This window comes from Rhinolophus ferrumequinum, chromosome 11 (assembly GCF_004115265.2).
Source record: "Rhinolophus ferrumequinum isolate MPI-CBG mRhiFer1 chromosome 11, mRhiFer1_v1.p, whole genome shotgun sequence".
NCBI classification, from domain to species: domain Eukaryota; kingdom Metazoa; phylum Chordata; class Mammalia; order Chiroptera; family Rhinolophidae; genus Rhinolophus; species Rhinolophus ferrumequinum.
In genome coordinates this window covers 7,017,151-7,033,433 of record NC_046294.1, presented here as the reverse complement: position 1 = coordinate 7,033,433, position 16,283 = coordinate 7,017,151, and the positions used below count along the sequence as shown (strand labels likewise).

The window sequence follows — 16,283 nt, the reverse complement described above, 5'->3', positions numbered from 1 at the left end:
GCCTCTGCTAACAGTGGAGTATAGTTTCTTCCAGACCTTTTAATGTATTATAAGTCCACATACCTACACAGAGATAGGGATACTGGCCTTCCATCTCCATTTCTGGCTGGCAGTTGGCTCACTTTCCCTCCTTGCTGCCTGAGAGACCATGCTAAGGTAGGGGGCCAATGTCCCCCGCCTGCCCGCGTCCCCCCCCCCATGAAGAGGGAACATCCTCTCCCCTTTCTGAATTTTTCCTTAACCCTTTTCTTGGAATAAAGCAAACACCAGAACCAAAAGGATTTTAAGCGACTTTTTCTTGGAATGTTCAGGAAATTTCCCCCAAGAGTCCGGGGAGGGGGCTAGAGACTGGACATTGTGTCCTGGTTGGGTCAACTCACTCCTTTATGTGGGCAGAGCCGGGGGAAGGGGGTGGGGGGGGGAGGACGGAGATCCTGGCAACTCAACGGAAGCGCCGGGGTTCCTCCACTTTCCAAAGTTCTCTCTTTCAGTCTTTTGCGGTCCAGCCCCTTGGCCCCACCCCTCCCCTGGGGCACCGTCCTGCGGTCTAACGAGTCCCTTTCGGTCACTTGCAGTCAGCTGTCCTTGGCGTCCACTAGGTGGCGCTCTCCTCCGCTCTGTTCCTCCTGGCTTCGCTCTGAGTGGTGGTGGGGGAGGAATAGAGCTCTGGTCTCTGTTTCTGCTGATTTTGCGGGGCAAGTGTGGGGGTAAGCCCTGGTACAGAGGATAAGGGGTGGGGAGTGGAAAGCTAGAATCAGATGCAGCTCACATACTCAGATTACAGGGTATTACCATGAGGTTTTCTGCCTCCCTTTGGTGGAGGCTCTAAGCAAATAGGGGCCAACAATCCCCCATCCTTGCAGAGCTGGTGATGGAGAACTGACTTTGGCACTCCTAGATGACCACGCCCCTCCAGCCAATCAAAGAGGTCAGAAAGGCCTCGAGTGGAGTGGGAATGGCGGATTTTCTTCAGAGCCGTGGTGGCGGGTGGTGTGCCTTACCTCAAGTTGAGAGGGAGAGGCGTCCACAGAGCTGCCTGGAGAGCTCGATCTGCGTCCCCTGCAGGTTGGGAGACATGTTGGGTGGGTACCTGACTCCCACTAGAGACAATGGAATGGGATTGGCTAGTGATTGAGCATGAACTAGCAGAAGAGATGGCTATGATGGCAGAGCTGCTGGTGATGTTCAGACTAGATCTCCTTTCCAGGGCCCTGCCCCCTTCTCTGGAGTAACACCTTGGCTGATGGAGCCACAGAGCCTGGAAGGTTTAGGGGACAGCTATAACTAACTGATACAGGGTGCAAGAGGCTGCCCCCTCACCTCAAGATGGGCATACGTCAGTGGTACAGTTTGTGCATCAAGCCAAGGCTGGGCTTAGCCTGAGAACACGTCCTTGCTCATCCTTTCCTCTTGCCTATCCTACTTCCCTCACTCCCTGAGGATCTTGTCCTGATAAGTCCCTGCTTCCAAAATCCTGTCTCAGGTTCTGCTTCTAGACACCTGAAGGCTGGTAGTACTGGAAGTGGTCCTAGGAAGCCGACCCCACGGGTGGGATTCTGTAGTGGGATGCCCTGCTGGCCAATTGTGATGAGTCCTCTGTCACCGGTGGGTGGTGGAGCTGCTCAGCTTCCACCTTAGTCACCTGGGACAGGATACAGGTGGACAGGGCTGCTCTGATTTGTGTTTGAGAGACATTGAGGAAAATAATGATCATAAGGACTGATGAGGACTGCTCAGGCTGTTGCTGGGCGCCGTTGATGCTTTGAAGAAAGAAAATGGCAAGTTCAGTGTTATTGATCAACAATCTAAAGCAAAGTCAGGAGGATTCCTTGGCAGCATTTAAGGAAACCTCCCCTTCAACAGCCAGAGGCCAGACCACTGGAGACAGGCTCAGGACTTAACTGTAACAGAATTTCAGAGAAGGCTGAATTCCCAGCCTGGGGACGTCTCCCCTCTGAAGCCAGAGCCCCAAGGGGAGGGGCATAGAGTAGTGATTTCTCCAGGATTTCCCCAAAGGGACTGTATGAGTCTCCAAGGGCTGCTGTAACAAGGACCGCAAACTGGGTGGCTGAAACAGCAGAAACATATTGTTTCATGGTTCTGGAGGCAGAAGTCAGAAATCAAGGTGTGGGCATGTGGGTTCCTCTTGAAGCTGCGAGGCAGAGTCTGCTCCAGGCCGCTCCCTTGGCTTCTGGTCGTTTGCTGGCAGTCTATGGCATTGCTTGGCTTGTAGAGGCATCACCCTGATCTCTGCCTTCGTCTTCACACGGCGTTCTTACTCTGTGTGTGTCTGTCATTGTGTCCAAATGTCCCAATTTTACAAGGACACAGTCATATTGGGATAGAGCCCGCCCTAACGATCTCATCTTAGCTTGATCATCTGCACGGACCCTATTTCCAATAAGGCCACCTTCACAGGTACTGGGGGTTAGGACTTCACCCTTTTTTCTGGGGGATGCAACTCAACCCACAGCAGGAAACTTTAGCCATTCATTCTAGTACGTGTTATAAATGTACGTGGGGAAAGGCTGTGTGTCAGTTCAGGTCCTCTGGGGGGTGGACAGATGGAGCTAGAAATGCAAGAGGTTTGTGGGCATCACCTGTGAAAGGTAAAGGCGGGAGCAGGAGCAGCTGGGGAAGCTTTCAGATGCGAAGGTATTCTAATACCTGTGAAAGGAGGGGGTAGGAAAAGCCCCAGCTGCACTGTGGCTCTGAGGGAGTCAGAGCCCACAGCTTGCCTTTAGAGGAGTCCCACGTTGGGAAGAAAATGCCAGGCCCTACCACCCTGCTGTGTGTAGTCATGGATCAGGAGCTGCCAGCAGAGGGCACGGCCTTGGCTCCAACATGTGGCCCAGTGTGGAGGCTGTGAGCTCACTGCCTTGCGGCAGTTTCTCTCTTGAAGGGAGAGCTCAGTGACATGACTCCAAGGCTGCCGCAATGGGCCACCCAGATCGTTCCACGGCTGCCGGATACAGGGCTCAAGGGCCATCATGTTGCAGTAGAGGAAGAATTCATGGGGATCAGGTAATAAATGGAGTCCTGTCCTAGGTCCATCTCACAATAGGCCTATTGTATCCAGAGACCCACTTGGTGGTCACTTTCCCTGTCCCTGAATGTATACAATCCTTAGCAATTGGTCCCCTGAGCTGCAGAACTTCGGCTATTGTACTTGGAAGGGCCAAGTGGAAGCCCCTGACACAGCCTGCTTGATTCTCTTCCATACTGCCCCATCCCAGCGAAGGTAGAAAATCAAAATCGCTATTGCGTTTCTGGAGGAATGACAGAGATTAGTGCCATCTTCAGAGGCTTAGAGGGTGCAGGAGTCGGGGTCTTCAGCACAGCCCTGTTGAATTCAGCGGTCTGGACCCTGCAAAAGCCAGATTGCTCATGGCAGATGACGGTGGCCCACCAGAGACTCCATCAAGTAGTACCCCCCAGGGCAGCTTCTGGGAAGGACGTGACATCTTTCCCAGAGCTGGTTAATATCATCTTGGGTATATGGGATGTGGCTATTGATCTGGCCAACATTTGCATTCATGGCCTTACCCCAGGGCTATGTTAATTTTCCTGCTGTCTGTAACAGTATAATCCAAAGGGACCTGGTCCATCTGGACAGCCTGCAGACCGCCACATTGGTTCACTCTATCAGCAGCGGCATGTAAATCAGACCTGCTGAGTGAGAAGCAGTAGGTGTGCTGAAAGCCTTGGTAGAATATGTGTGCTCTAGAGGCCGGAGGGAGAGGAACTGAAAGAGTCAAGGCCTGACATGTTGGGGAAGTTTTAAAAGGTCCGGGGTCTGGGCATGTCGGGTCATCTCCTCCTCCAAAGTAAAGGGGGGCTCATTGCACTCCGTAGCTTCTACCATTAGGAAAGAAGCACACGCCTGCTGGGCCTGTTTGGGTTTGGAGCTAGGGTGTATGCATCTGTGCCTCCATGGTTGGCACATATGACCCGCTAGACCCTCTGATATTAGAGATATCTGTAGTGGGGAAGGTCACTACAGCAAAGCCACAGTAAAGCTTCCAAGGTGCTGGGGCAAGGTTATGCCATCTGCCGCAGAGAAGGGCTCCTGGGTGCCACCCAGCCCTGGTAGAAACTGAGCATCTGACAGTGACCAAGTGGCCATCATGAGCTGATGGATCACCCACTAGATCACGAAGCCAGGCCTCTATCATAAGACGGAAGGGGCACATCAGGAGTTGGGCTCATGAAGGTCCCAAAGCCGCATGAACAGGTGGCCCAGACTCCCAGGTTCATTGATGTAGCAGGAGTGCCAATTTCCCTTCTTTTAAAGGCTGAATAATATTCCATGGATGTATAGATTATGTTTCACCCCTTGCTTTTAATGAGCAGTATAGTTTTATTTATTTTACAATTCCTTGCCGAGAGACATTTCAGCTTCTCTTTCTACTTTCTAATGACGCAGAAAAACATACCCTTTATTATATTTTTTATATACCCATGCTAGTATTTCTGTAGGATACGTTTCTCAAAGTGGGATGGGTCATAGGGCATAATCATTTGAAATGATTTTAGATGTCCCCAAATTGTTTTCCCTACAGGTGATAGGGGTTCCTATTTGCAGCCAGAGTGTTTGAGTGTGTTCTTTCTCCCGCATTGTTTCCATTTTCTAAAATGTTGCCAAACTGATAAATAAAATATGATTATCTCATTGTTTTAATTTGCATTTCCTTAAGCATTATTGGGATAAAACATATTTTTCTGTTTCTTGGTCATTTCTATTTTTTATTTTGTGAATTTCCTATTTCTGTCCTTAGTTCATTTTCCCATTTTGTCTGATTTTTATACTTGCGAGGATGTTCATACATATTCCGGTCGTGGTCATTTAGTGTGATTTAAATATCTCTTCCTAATCTGTAGTTTGTTTTTTCACTGTCTTTATGGTTTTTTTGTTGAACAGAAAATGCTGTATTTTAACGTGGTCACATTTATCAGTCCTTTCCTTTATCATGTGCTTTTTGCCTCTTGTTTCAGAAATCCTTCCCCTACATAGAGATCATAAACAGGTTTTCCTATATTTTCTTCTTATGTTTTAAACTTTGCTTTTCCTCTTTTCATATTTGAGTCTCCTGTGTACCTTGTTTATTTTTTTGGTGTGGTGTTATCTTAGGTTTGGTTCCTCCAAGAGCCGACCTGAGACAAAGATTTGGGTGCCAACAAGGAGAGGGGAAAAGAAGGAGGGTTCAGAGGGGTGAGTGATCTGCAGGTACCAAGATGGGCAACTGAGACTCGTCCCAATTGAGGGACGAGGACGTGGCGGTATTTGTCTTTCAGCCCTGCCCATCACCATTGCCTGAACGCCCTTCCCAGGGCATTGAGTCAGCCCGCACTTCCAGCCTGCTGGGCCTGCAGCATGACTGGGAGCCCGAGGACCTCAGAGGCATTTGCAGGTGGACACCTCTGTATGTCTGTATCAGGAGTGTGAAGTGGCAGTGGGCAGGGCACCCGTGTCCACCACAGTGTGAGACTGGAACCTACATTTATTTTGTTCCCAATGAACAACCAGTTAACCCAGTACAATTTATTAAATAGTCCATCATTTTATTATTGATTTTATTATATCAAACTTCTGGGTTCAGCTTCTGGGTGTATTTGTCTATCCTGGTATTGCTATCACATTGTTTTAATTGTTGTAACTTTATAAGTCTTGATACCTGGTGGGGAAAACCCCTCCCTTTACCGTTTCTTGTTCTTCAAGATGGTTTTGGTTATCCTTGATCCTTTACTATTCCATTTGCATTTTAGGATTGTATTGTCAAGTTCCCTGAAAAAGCCATTCAGAATTTGATTGGAATTGCATTAAGTTTATTGGTTGATTTGGGAAGAATTGTTATGTTTATGATGTTGAATCTTTCTATCCATGAACATGCTATATATCTTTATTTGTTCATGTGTCTTGCATTCTGCAGTAATATTTTGTAATTTCCTCCAGAAAGGTCTTGCACATCACTCTGTTCTTTTAATCTCAATTCTTAATGGTTTTTTTCTTTTTTTCTTTTTTTATTTTAAAGATTTTTTTATTGGGGAAGGGGAACAGGACTTCACTGGGGAACAATGTGTACTTCCAGGACTTTTTTCCAAGTCAAGTTGTTGTTGTTTCAGTCTTAGTTGTGGAGGGCGCAGCTCAGCTCCAGGTCCAGTTGCCATTGCTAGTTGCAGGTGGCACAGTCCACCATTTCTTGCAGGAGTCGAACCGGCAACCTTGTGGTAGAGAGCCCACTGGCCCATATGGGAATCGAACCGGCAGCCCTCGGAGTTAGGAGCACGGAGCTCCAACCGCCTGAGCCACCGGGCCGGCCCAATTCTTAATGGTTTTTGTTGCTATTGTAAGCAATGCCTTCCTACATGGTATTTTCTAATGGGTTATTGCTGGGCATAAGGTATTATTGATCTTTTATGTTGATCTTGTATCTGGACCTTTATTACTTTCCAAAGTTTGTAGAAGCACTTGGATTTTCTATGTAGACAATCATAGTATTAGCAAGGAACCACGATGTTGTGACTCTTTCTTTTCTATTCTTGCACTTTTATTTCTTTTTCATGTCTTATTGAATCAACTAGGATCTCCAGTACAATGTTGAATAGAGGAGTGGCTGCTGTCATCTTTATTTTATTCTGAATTTTAATGGTTTTTTTGTTTTGTTTTTGTTTTTTTGAATGGTATTGTTTTTAATGTTTCCATATGAAGAATGATAATTTGCTATGAGTTCTTGGTAGATATCTTTGCTCAAACTAAGGGAGTCCCTTTCTATATTTAGTTTGTGTCATGAATAAGTTAAATTTTATTACACATTTTTCTGCATCTACTGAGATAGTGATCTTTTCTTTAATCTGTTAATGTGGCAACACTTATCTAAATATTTTTCTAAAATTAATCATTTCATGTCTAAGATAATCCCATAAGGTATGTTTTAGAAACACACCATGCCTTTGTTTGCTTGTATTTTGCTTAGGATTTATACATGTATGTTTAAAAGTGAAATTGGTTTATAATTTTCTTTCCTTGTGTAGTCTTTGTCCAACTGGTATATCAGTTATGCCATCTTCCTAAAATAAATGGGGTCGTTCTTTCATATTATTTTGAAATTGTGTACAATTTCATTTAAGGTTTAACTTTTATTGACATAATTGTGTTCATAATCTACTCTAATGGTTTTAAAGATCCCTACTGTATCAATAGTTATAATCTCTGGTTTTGTTCCTAATGTTTATGACCTCATCCTTTGAGTTGATTGGACTTGCTAGAAGTTTATTCTATTGGTCTTTTCAAGGAATCCGCTTTTGGTGCTATTAATTGGGGAGGTTGTTTAGGGAACCCAGTAAATATCATCTGTCTTTCTTATGGAATTTATAGGTCATTTGAAAAATAAGACAAAAAGAGCAGCACTAAGTTATCATCTTTATTATTGACGAGGTTGACAGAGGAGGATGAAACTTCTATGTGGGGGCAAAGGCATTTCCAGGGCTGAACCCCAGAGTGAGACAGACTCGTGTGCCCCTATGCACAGATGAGAAACTGTAACCCACCCTGAGGAAACCGGAAGAGGCAGATTCACACACGCTTAGTTTCTGGGTCCAATCAGGAAAGCTACTCTGGTCCCCCAGGAGGTGTGAGGTGGAGTAGTTAGAGGACGCCAGCCACCTTCCTCCCTATGCTTGGAAGGAAGCCTCTGAAGCAGGGATAAACAGTCTCCTCTGACACTAATTATCTCCAATATGTAAAAGTTTCCATTTCATCAGTATTTTTTTCCTACCATTTTTATTTAATTCCTTATATTTTCTTTGGTTTTCTCTTTAATGTTTTCTAGCTTTTTGAGTTGAATGCTTTATCACTGTTTCAAATCTTCATTTTAAAAAAATATAATACAGGAAAGGGTATAAATTTAGAACTCAGAAGCTATGCACTTTAGCTTCATCCCACAAGTTTACAAAAACTGTGCTTTTGTAGACGACAAATTCTCAATATTTTGTCATTTATTCGTAGGTTCCTTTATAATCTATAGTTATCTAAGGTTAACTTTTTATTTCTAAATGAGTGGGGTTAAAATTTTTTTTTTTTAAATAGTGGCTCTCCAGTTTAACTGCATTGTACTCAGAGATTGTGGTTTATAAGTCAAACTCTTCAGCATTTCCTTTTTTAAAAAATAATTAATTAATTATTATTTTACGTATTATTTATTTATTTATATATTTTTTTAAGGAGGACGCAGCTCACAGTGGCCCATGCCAGTATTGAACTAGCAACACTGGTGTTATTAGTACCATGTTCTAACCAACTGAGCTAACTGGCCACCTCTTCTTCAGCATTTCTTGAGTTCCTCTGTGACCTCATAAACAGTCAAATTTTATATACAGTGGTACCTCAGTTTTCGAACGTAATCCTTTTCCGAAGACCGTTCGGGTTCTGAAACGTTGGAAAACAGCCGACAGCGAGGCCTCAGGATCTTGCACTCAGTGGAAGCCGCGTGACACGTTCGACTTCCGAGGCGTGTTCGAAAACCGAAGCATTTACTTCTGGGTTTACTGCGCTCGTAAAACGAAATGTCCATGGAGATGTTCGAAAACCGAGGTACTAATTTATGTTCAACATGTGCTTGAAAATAATGAATATTGCTTATATGTTGGGTCCAATATATAAAGTAGATTAAGCTTGTGAATTATGTTGTTCAGACATTAGAAATAATTACAACATTTTTTTTATCTGCCTGAACGATTAGTTTCTGATAGATGAATATCAAAGTCTTCCTCCAGGCATGTGGCTTTTCAATTTCTCATTATAAATGAATCAGTTTTTGCTTTGTGCATATTGAAGTTGTATTGTTAGATGCATGCAAATTCATGGTAGTATACTTTATCATTGTATTGTATATTTATTTATGTATGCCTAATAATGCTTTTTGCCATGAATTCTATTTTAATATTGCCAGGCCAGCTTTTGTTGGTTAGTATTTGTCTAGTGTGGCAGAGGTTTCTAGTTGCCATCCCTAGTAATATTCCCGTGCTTTCTTAGTAGCAGACCCTAATTGTATTTATGATGAAAATGTACCTGGCTAAAAGACTATATTAAACAACCTCTCTTGCAAGAGGTTATGGCCCATGAGATGTTGGTAGGACAGAACGGCTGCTTGAAGAGAGTCAGTCTGGCAGGGTGGGCACCTTTTTGTTCTGTCTCCCTTTCTTCCTTCTGCTGCCTGGAATGCTGAGTGGATGGCTGGAACTGTGGCAGCCATCTTGGAACACGAGGTTGCCTTGGGGATGGCACCAAATATTGGAATAGTGGAACAGAAAGCAGGAAGAATTCTGGGTCCCAGTTGACAATGGAATTGTTGTACTATTTCTGGATGGCCTTCATCCACATCTTCTTATGTGATAGAGAAATGTACTTTTACTGTATTTAAGCCACTGCTTTTTTGACTCTTATATGCAACCAAAACCAATCCTAACATACATCAGATATATCTTTTTGTGTGTGTACCTTTCTTTTCAATTTTTGTTGTTTTATTTTTATTTATTTTTAATGTTTTATTTTAGGTATATCAGTTCACATATTTTGGAGATGAACTCTTTTCTTAGTAACACATAAATGAAAAATTTGAATAAAAATGCAAATTCGTGAATATTTTAAAAGTAAAGTTATGATCATCCAGGATTGTGCCTGGGACACAGTACGTACTCACTAAGTATCTGTTGAATAATGAATGAACAAATGTGCTACAAATATTTTCTCCCATCTGTCATTTATCTTTTAACAGTAATTATAATGTATCATGTTATACTGAATTTAAAATTTTTATGTAATCAAATACATGAGAATTTGCCTTTTGGCTTCTGGGCTTGTGTCTTATGCCTAGAGAGGCCCTACTACCCCAAACTTATAAATACACCGTCCTATGTTTCATATCACTGTTATATATATGAATATATATGTGTAAATATTGAATTGATTAGCATTCTTTGTATGTGTGTGGTAGACATCCAACTTTGTTTCCTTCCAAATGGATAGCTAATTACACCAAAATTTTCATGGAATAATGCATCCTGTTACTGGTGAATTGAAATTTTATTATAAATCGAACCATCTGGCTTCCTTGGTGTGGCTTGGGAGGATCAGTAACCGTGTTTACATAGATACATTCCTGGCTCAGCACCCCCCTGAGCGTACAGTAAAATTTACCCACATGAGAGGCAACTTATGGCTGCAAATTTAGGTCTTTGGTATGGAGTGTTTTTCCACTGGATTCCTGAGAGCGTCCACAGCAGTAACTGTCCTTGACATGTGCACGGGTGACACACAGACCCTCAGTCTCTGTGTCCATTCCAAGAGATCCATTCACGTACCTCCTCCCCAGTTGTCCTTGACACCAGTGTTCCACTGTCATTCCTTCCAATCCCAACTCTGGTATAATGAGATATGTCCCCATAATACTCATATGTCCCAGTTCCTGACACAGACCTCCTCAATGCCTTGGAATTTCCTGAGGGGTAGGAGCGTCTTTTGTTCTGTGGTGGTGGCTCTTGGTGGGCTCCGAGATAGCTTCAGGATGGGGGCTGGTCACCAGAAGGCCCAAACCTTGATTAGAAGGTTGGAACTTTCATTCCCACCCCCAACCTCTGGAAAGGGGAGAGGGGCTGGAGATTGAGCTCATAATTGCTCATGTCTATATGGTGAAGCCTCCAGTAAAACCCCTTAAATGACGGGGTTGGTGGACATGTGGAGGTATTGGGAGGGTGGCTCGCCTGGAGAGGGAGGGCATGGAAACGCTGTACCCCTCCGTCCATACCATGCTCTGTACATTTCTTCCATTTGACTTTGCTTGAGTTGTGTCCTTTGTAATAAAATGGTAATAGTAAGTACAGTGCCTTCCTGAGTTCTGTGGGCTGTTCTAGCAAATTATCAAACATGAGGAGAGTGTCATGGGAACCTTCAATTTATAGCCACTCACTCAGAAGTATGGGTGGCCCAAGACTGTAACTAGGGTCTGAAGTGGAGGCAGTCTTGTGGGACTGAGCCCTTTAACTTGTGGAACTGGACATGTAGATAATGTAAGCATTGAATTGAATTGTTGGGAGGTGTTGGTGAATTGGTTGATGTCTTAATTCGGACTGCTATAACAAAGTGCCATAAAAGGAGTAACTCATCAGCAACAGAACTCTATTTCCCACAGTTCTGGAGCCTGGAAGTCTGAGATCGTGGTGCCAGCATGGTCGGGCTCTGCTGAGACCCTCTTCCGGCTGCAGACTGCTGACTTCTCGTTGCCTCACATGGTGGAAAGAGAGAGCTGGCTCTCTGGTCTTTTTTTATAAGGACTGATCCCATCATGAGGGCTCTACCTCGTGACCCAGTCACCTCCCAAAGGTGCCACCTCCAAATACCATCACGTCGTGGGTTAGATTTAACATATGAATGTGTGGGGGGCACAGTTCAGCGCATAACAATGAGTGAACAGTGGGACTGGGGAAATACAGATTTCTTGAATCTCTACCTCTCCTGCGAGCCAGGACTCTGGCAGTGGGTAGGGAACTGAGTGTGAACACAAGGCGTCCATGCCACGAGTCACACACACAGGACAGGATCCGCTTCTCTGTTTGGGAGAAGTAACAGACGTCATCCGGGGGAGTCTCCTGCCAGAGCCCCACTCCTTTGGGAGGGTGAGGACTTCTTGAATCGGTTTACTAGACTTCCATGCAGGAATCTTCTGGTTCACAGATTCTGACCACTTTTCCAAAGTGATTCCAATAAGTGTATTACCACTACGCTTCAAGGTTCTTTTACTACAGTTTTCATTTGTTAGCTTCAGGGGGAGGCCACATAGGGGAGAAAGCATTGAATTAAAGATGAGAGCTGAGGGTTTTGGAACCTCCAGAGCACCAAACTTTTGGAAGTTTGGCTTCCCTCAGTAGCCGCACAAGTCTTCGTCTATAAGATGAGGGCGGCCCTGTTGTCCGGGAAAGCAGTTTGTCAGCTGTAGACAAAGGCATTATCAACATTAATAATAAAAATAAAACAAGAAAGAAATAGACACATAATCTGAATCATTGATATCTGTAGGAAAATAGTGTCAGTACATTTTGAAATAGAAAACCTCTGAGCTTCTAACTTAGCAGTGAAATTCAAATCCATTTCATTTGCTCTGGGCACTAATGATTTGATGGAAAGACAGACTTCTGATGTAGAATTTTACACAGTGCTGACAAGAAGCTGTGTCCGGGCCCCTGATGAGCAGGGCTGTGGTGTTTCTTCCTTGCCCTGGGTGTTACCCAGCAGTTGCTGGATTGGTGAATGCCATTAAATGTTTCTTGGGGGAAATCTGGGAACAAACGGGATTTGGAAGCATCTCCCAATGGACTGGTTACCTCAGGCAAACTAGATCTGGAATTCAAAAACAGGAGGAAAAACAGGACAAACAAGTGGGAAAGAAGAAGCCGGAGACGTATTGACCATGGAAATGTGAGGAGAATATGGGCTCAGGAGGACCTTTCCCACGAGGGGCACCAGCTCTGTTGCTCGTGAGATTTTAATTAGATTCAAGGGCTCTTGTGGAAGCCTCGGCACCTCAGATTTATACGGATCAGTGAACTGAATCTTAATGTGGGGTAGCATGGGACCCTGGAAATTGGCGTCCGGAGAGGCAGGGAGGCTGCAGTATTGTCTTGGACCCTCCACACAGGTGTGGTAGGAGAGGCTGCAAGGGACGGGGTTGTATGGAAGCGTCACACTGCGGATGCTGGCCTTGCACTCGGCAGGCCCGATTCTGTCACTGTACCACCAGCAGCTAAGAACCCACGGCAGGACAGTTCTCCCCTGTCGAGCGGCCCAGCAAGGCCTCAGTGGCTGCACAGATGAGGTGCTAGTCCATAGTTGGCTGATCTACTGAGCAAGCCAGCTGGGCAGGCGTCAGAAGGCATCTGTCTTTGTGTTCCCCACTGCCTCATTTAGTGGGTGTGATGTAAGAGAAGGGAAATTTGGACACAGACAGGCACAGAGGGAAGATATGTGAAGACACAGAGACACAGGGAAGAAGTTCACGTGGTGACAGAGGTAGAGATTGGAGCGATGTGTCTTAACCAAGGATTTCCGAGATCACCGGCAACTACCAGAGCTGGTTGAGGCTAAGAGGCCTTGCACTTTGGGGACGGCATGGCCCTTTGATACCCTAATTTCAGACTTCTAGCCTCCAGAACTATGCGAGTATAAATGCTGTTGTTTTAAGACACCCAGTGTGTGGCGCTTTGTTCCAGCAGCCCTAGGGAGCTAGTGGTGTAACCTCCCAGGCATGGGGCAGGGGTGTGTGTATTTGTGTGTGTGTGTGTGTGGCTCCCAGACACCTGTCTTCATCACAGCTCTTCTTGCCCTGTCAGCAAGTGGCTCAGGGTTCCCTCCTCAGTGTTCTCCTGTTTCCATCCAGCTCATTTACCCTCACAGATTCAACCATCTTGAGTTGTCGACGCTCCAACCCAACCTTTCCATGAGGCTTTCACCACCACCAGCTCCTCCCTTAACAAGATTTAGACAATTTATTCACAATAACTTCTGTGTAACCCTATTCCTGATGACGTGTTATACTCTTTCTATTATTTTATATTTATGAAACCTATTTGTAACTAATGTGTCTGTGTGTGTTTGACCATTTTTAAGGCCTTGTCTCGATCCCATTTCACAACCCAATCAAGTTTTTCTAATTTTTAACTTTAGAGTCGATGACGGCGAGCATCAGCGAGATACTGCGTCTGGGCTGCTTATCGAAGAACATGAAGTGTATAGGATCTAATAAAGTGAACGGTATGAGATATAGTGTGCATATGATAAAATGTACCTGTTTTAAGTGTACCGTTCAGTGGGTTCTGACAACCCAGTGCAGATTTATCCAGAGTCATTCCATCCCATTACATTCCAACAAACGTCCAGGCAGGGACCAAGGCTGAAGCAAGAGAGGCCCCTACTGCGTAAAATTTAAGGAAGCACCGCGCTCAGGGTTGAACTGGTATAGGGTGGGCCTTAAAAAGCAGTGAGAGCCTCGTTAAATATCTTGCCCTAGGTGCCCTGCTCCCAGGTCATCATTATGAAACCCAAATGCAGTTCTACGTTCTAAAAACTCCTTTTTCCATATTTATTTACTATTATTTAGAAGACCTAAGTAAATTTGCAGAAAGCAAACAAACAGAACTATTCAAGTTTAAAAGGAGTTCTTTTATTTTTTAACCTCCTGTGTGCCCAAGGGCATTGGTGGCACGTCAACATGGCAGGCGTCTGGCAACTCTGGATCCTGTCAATTCTGGGCTGGAAGCCAAGATGCGTGTCTGTGTCAGAGCCGTGCTTGCTGCCCAGACCCCAGCTCCCAGTGACAGTAGGAGAACTGGGCTCAGCTGAGGGAACGCTCCTCAACCTCACCCTGTTCCTTCACCTTCTGGACGCCCTGGTGTCCACTGCACCAAACTCCTCTTTTTGGATCCACATGCACTATCTTTGGGCCAAGGAAATACTCTCCCAGCTCCTTCTGGACCACTAAATGCTTGTGAGGGCTTTTACTACCAGGGACTCCGGGGGAGGGGACTGCTGGGATTTCATAGTTGCCACGTGTTCGGCACCAAACCAGGCCCTTTAATCTTCACAGCAACTTTGTGAGGCAGGTATTCATTCATTCATTCATTCAATATTCGTTTATGGATCTAGGCACTGGGGATCCAGCAGTGAAGGAATCAGACAAAACTCTCTGCCCACATGTTCCAGTGGTTGGGGGGTGGGGGGTGGATCAGTGTAGGACTGACAATAAATAAGGCAAGGTATAACATCAGTAGTTCCTCGCTGGTGACAAATGCTGGCAAGAAGTAGGCCAGGCTGAGGGGCAGGGAGTGCTGGGCTGGACTTGGGGTCAGGGGAGGCTGCACAGATATTTGAGGAAAGATCTAAGGAAGCGAGAGTGTGAGGTGTGAGAATATCTGGGGGAAGAAAGCTCCAGAAATAAGAACAGCTAGTGCAAAGCCTTGGGGCAGAAGCGTGCCTGGCACATTAGAGGAGCAGCAGCAGGCCCGTGTGACAGAACAGGGAACATTGAGAACTCCAGTGGGGACGTGATGGGGGCAGGTCATGTGGCCTTGAGAGCAGAGGAGGGGCGTGACCTGACTTTCTTTCTTTCTCTCTTTCTCTCTTTCTCTCTCTCTCTCTCTCTCTCTCTCTCTCTCTCTCTCTCTCTCTCCCTCCTTTTCTTTCTCTTTCTTTCTCTCTTTCTTCTGACTTAATTTTCGTAATAGTGGTCCTCACAATTTTAGACCCAGAGGTCCCCTTCCCAACAGATGTATTGTGACACCCTCTACAGTAACTGGAAAAGAAATTTAGAGATAATGTCCTCTACCTATCCTCTAACTACACATATAGTTTTTAAAAAATCCACTTAACCCCCTAACCGTGATATAAAGGAGGGAAAAGCAAATTACAATAAAACCATAATTATTGTTTAAATGTAACCACTCTGCCCTAGAAGTTGCAGCGGTTGGGTTTATTATGAGTATTTTCATGTGGTAGGAGTGCTCACTCCTCCTAGTGAATAAGTTAGAACTTCAGAGAAGAGATTGGAAGCCACCATATACATGAAGTAGGGAGCAATGGGAGAGCCGAGGTGCAGTGAACCCCAGAGTAAAACTAGAGTTTGGGAAGTAATGGCTGAGAGAGGGAGGGAAATAGCTGTAATGGCAGTGGGGATAAAATGCCGTGACAATTACCGACTCTCAGAGGGGAGAAAATGAGGAAGCTTATCATTCTCACAAGTGATCCGGGCCTTCCACTCGTGACAGGGACAGGACAAAAGAGAAACATCCCAGAGACATTACATCCCCCCTCCCACCTGCAAGGAACACCACCCCCCGGGGAGGCAGACTTTTGTGGACCACACACTAGTGCCTTGGATGGTGACATGGGAGTGATGATGGCTGGGAGAAAAGCAGTGCCCTCAGAGTTTCTGGGAGGCTGGGAGGAGCCTGGGGAGCAGGTCAGAGGATAAGGAAAAGCATCAGGCAAACTGAAGCTGATAAATAACTTCATTATGTTACTTTCCACAGCACAGATTTCTTTTCATTGTCCTATAAGATAAACATTAAAAATACATAGAACAACTTTTTATAATGAAATTCAGTGAAATCCTTGTGTTTCACATGACTCCTAATCTAATAACACTTGTCCCTAAATCTGTTACCAGGCCTGTGGCACGGGTATACTGGCAGGTGTTTGATGCGACAGCTACAGAGACCAGCTCATAGCCACCGATGTC

At 45.0% G+C, this 16,283-nt stretch overlaps 1 long non-coding RNA gene across 1 annotated transcript in view; it reads left to right on the top strand.

Annotated features, from left to right (window-relative positions):
- Positions 1–13,796, top strand: part of LOC117031208 (uncharacterized) — a 49,398-nt gene extending 35,602 nt beyond the window's left edge. Inside the window, exon 3 of the long non-coding RNA XR_004424480.1 lies at positions 13,715–13,796. This is a non-coding gene — a long non-coding RNA (uncharacterized LOC117031208). The remainder of the gene's footprint in view (positions 1–13,714) is intronic.
- The last annotated feature ends 2,487 nt before the right edge of the window (positions 13,797–16,283 follow it).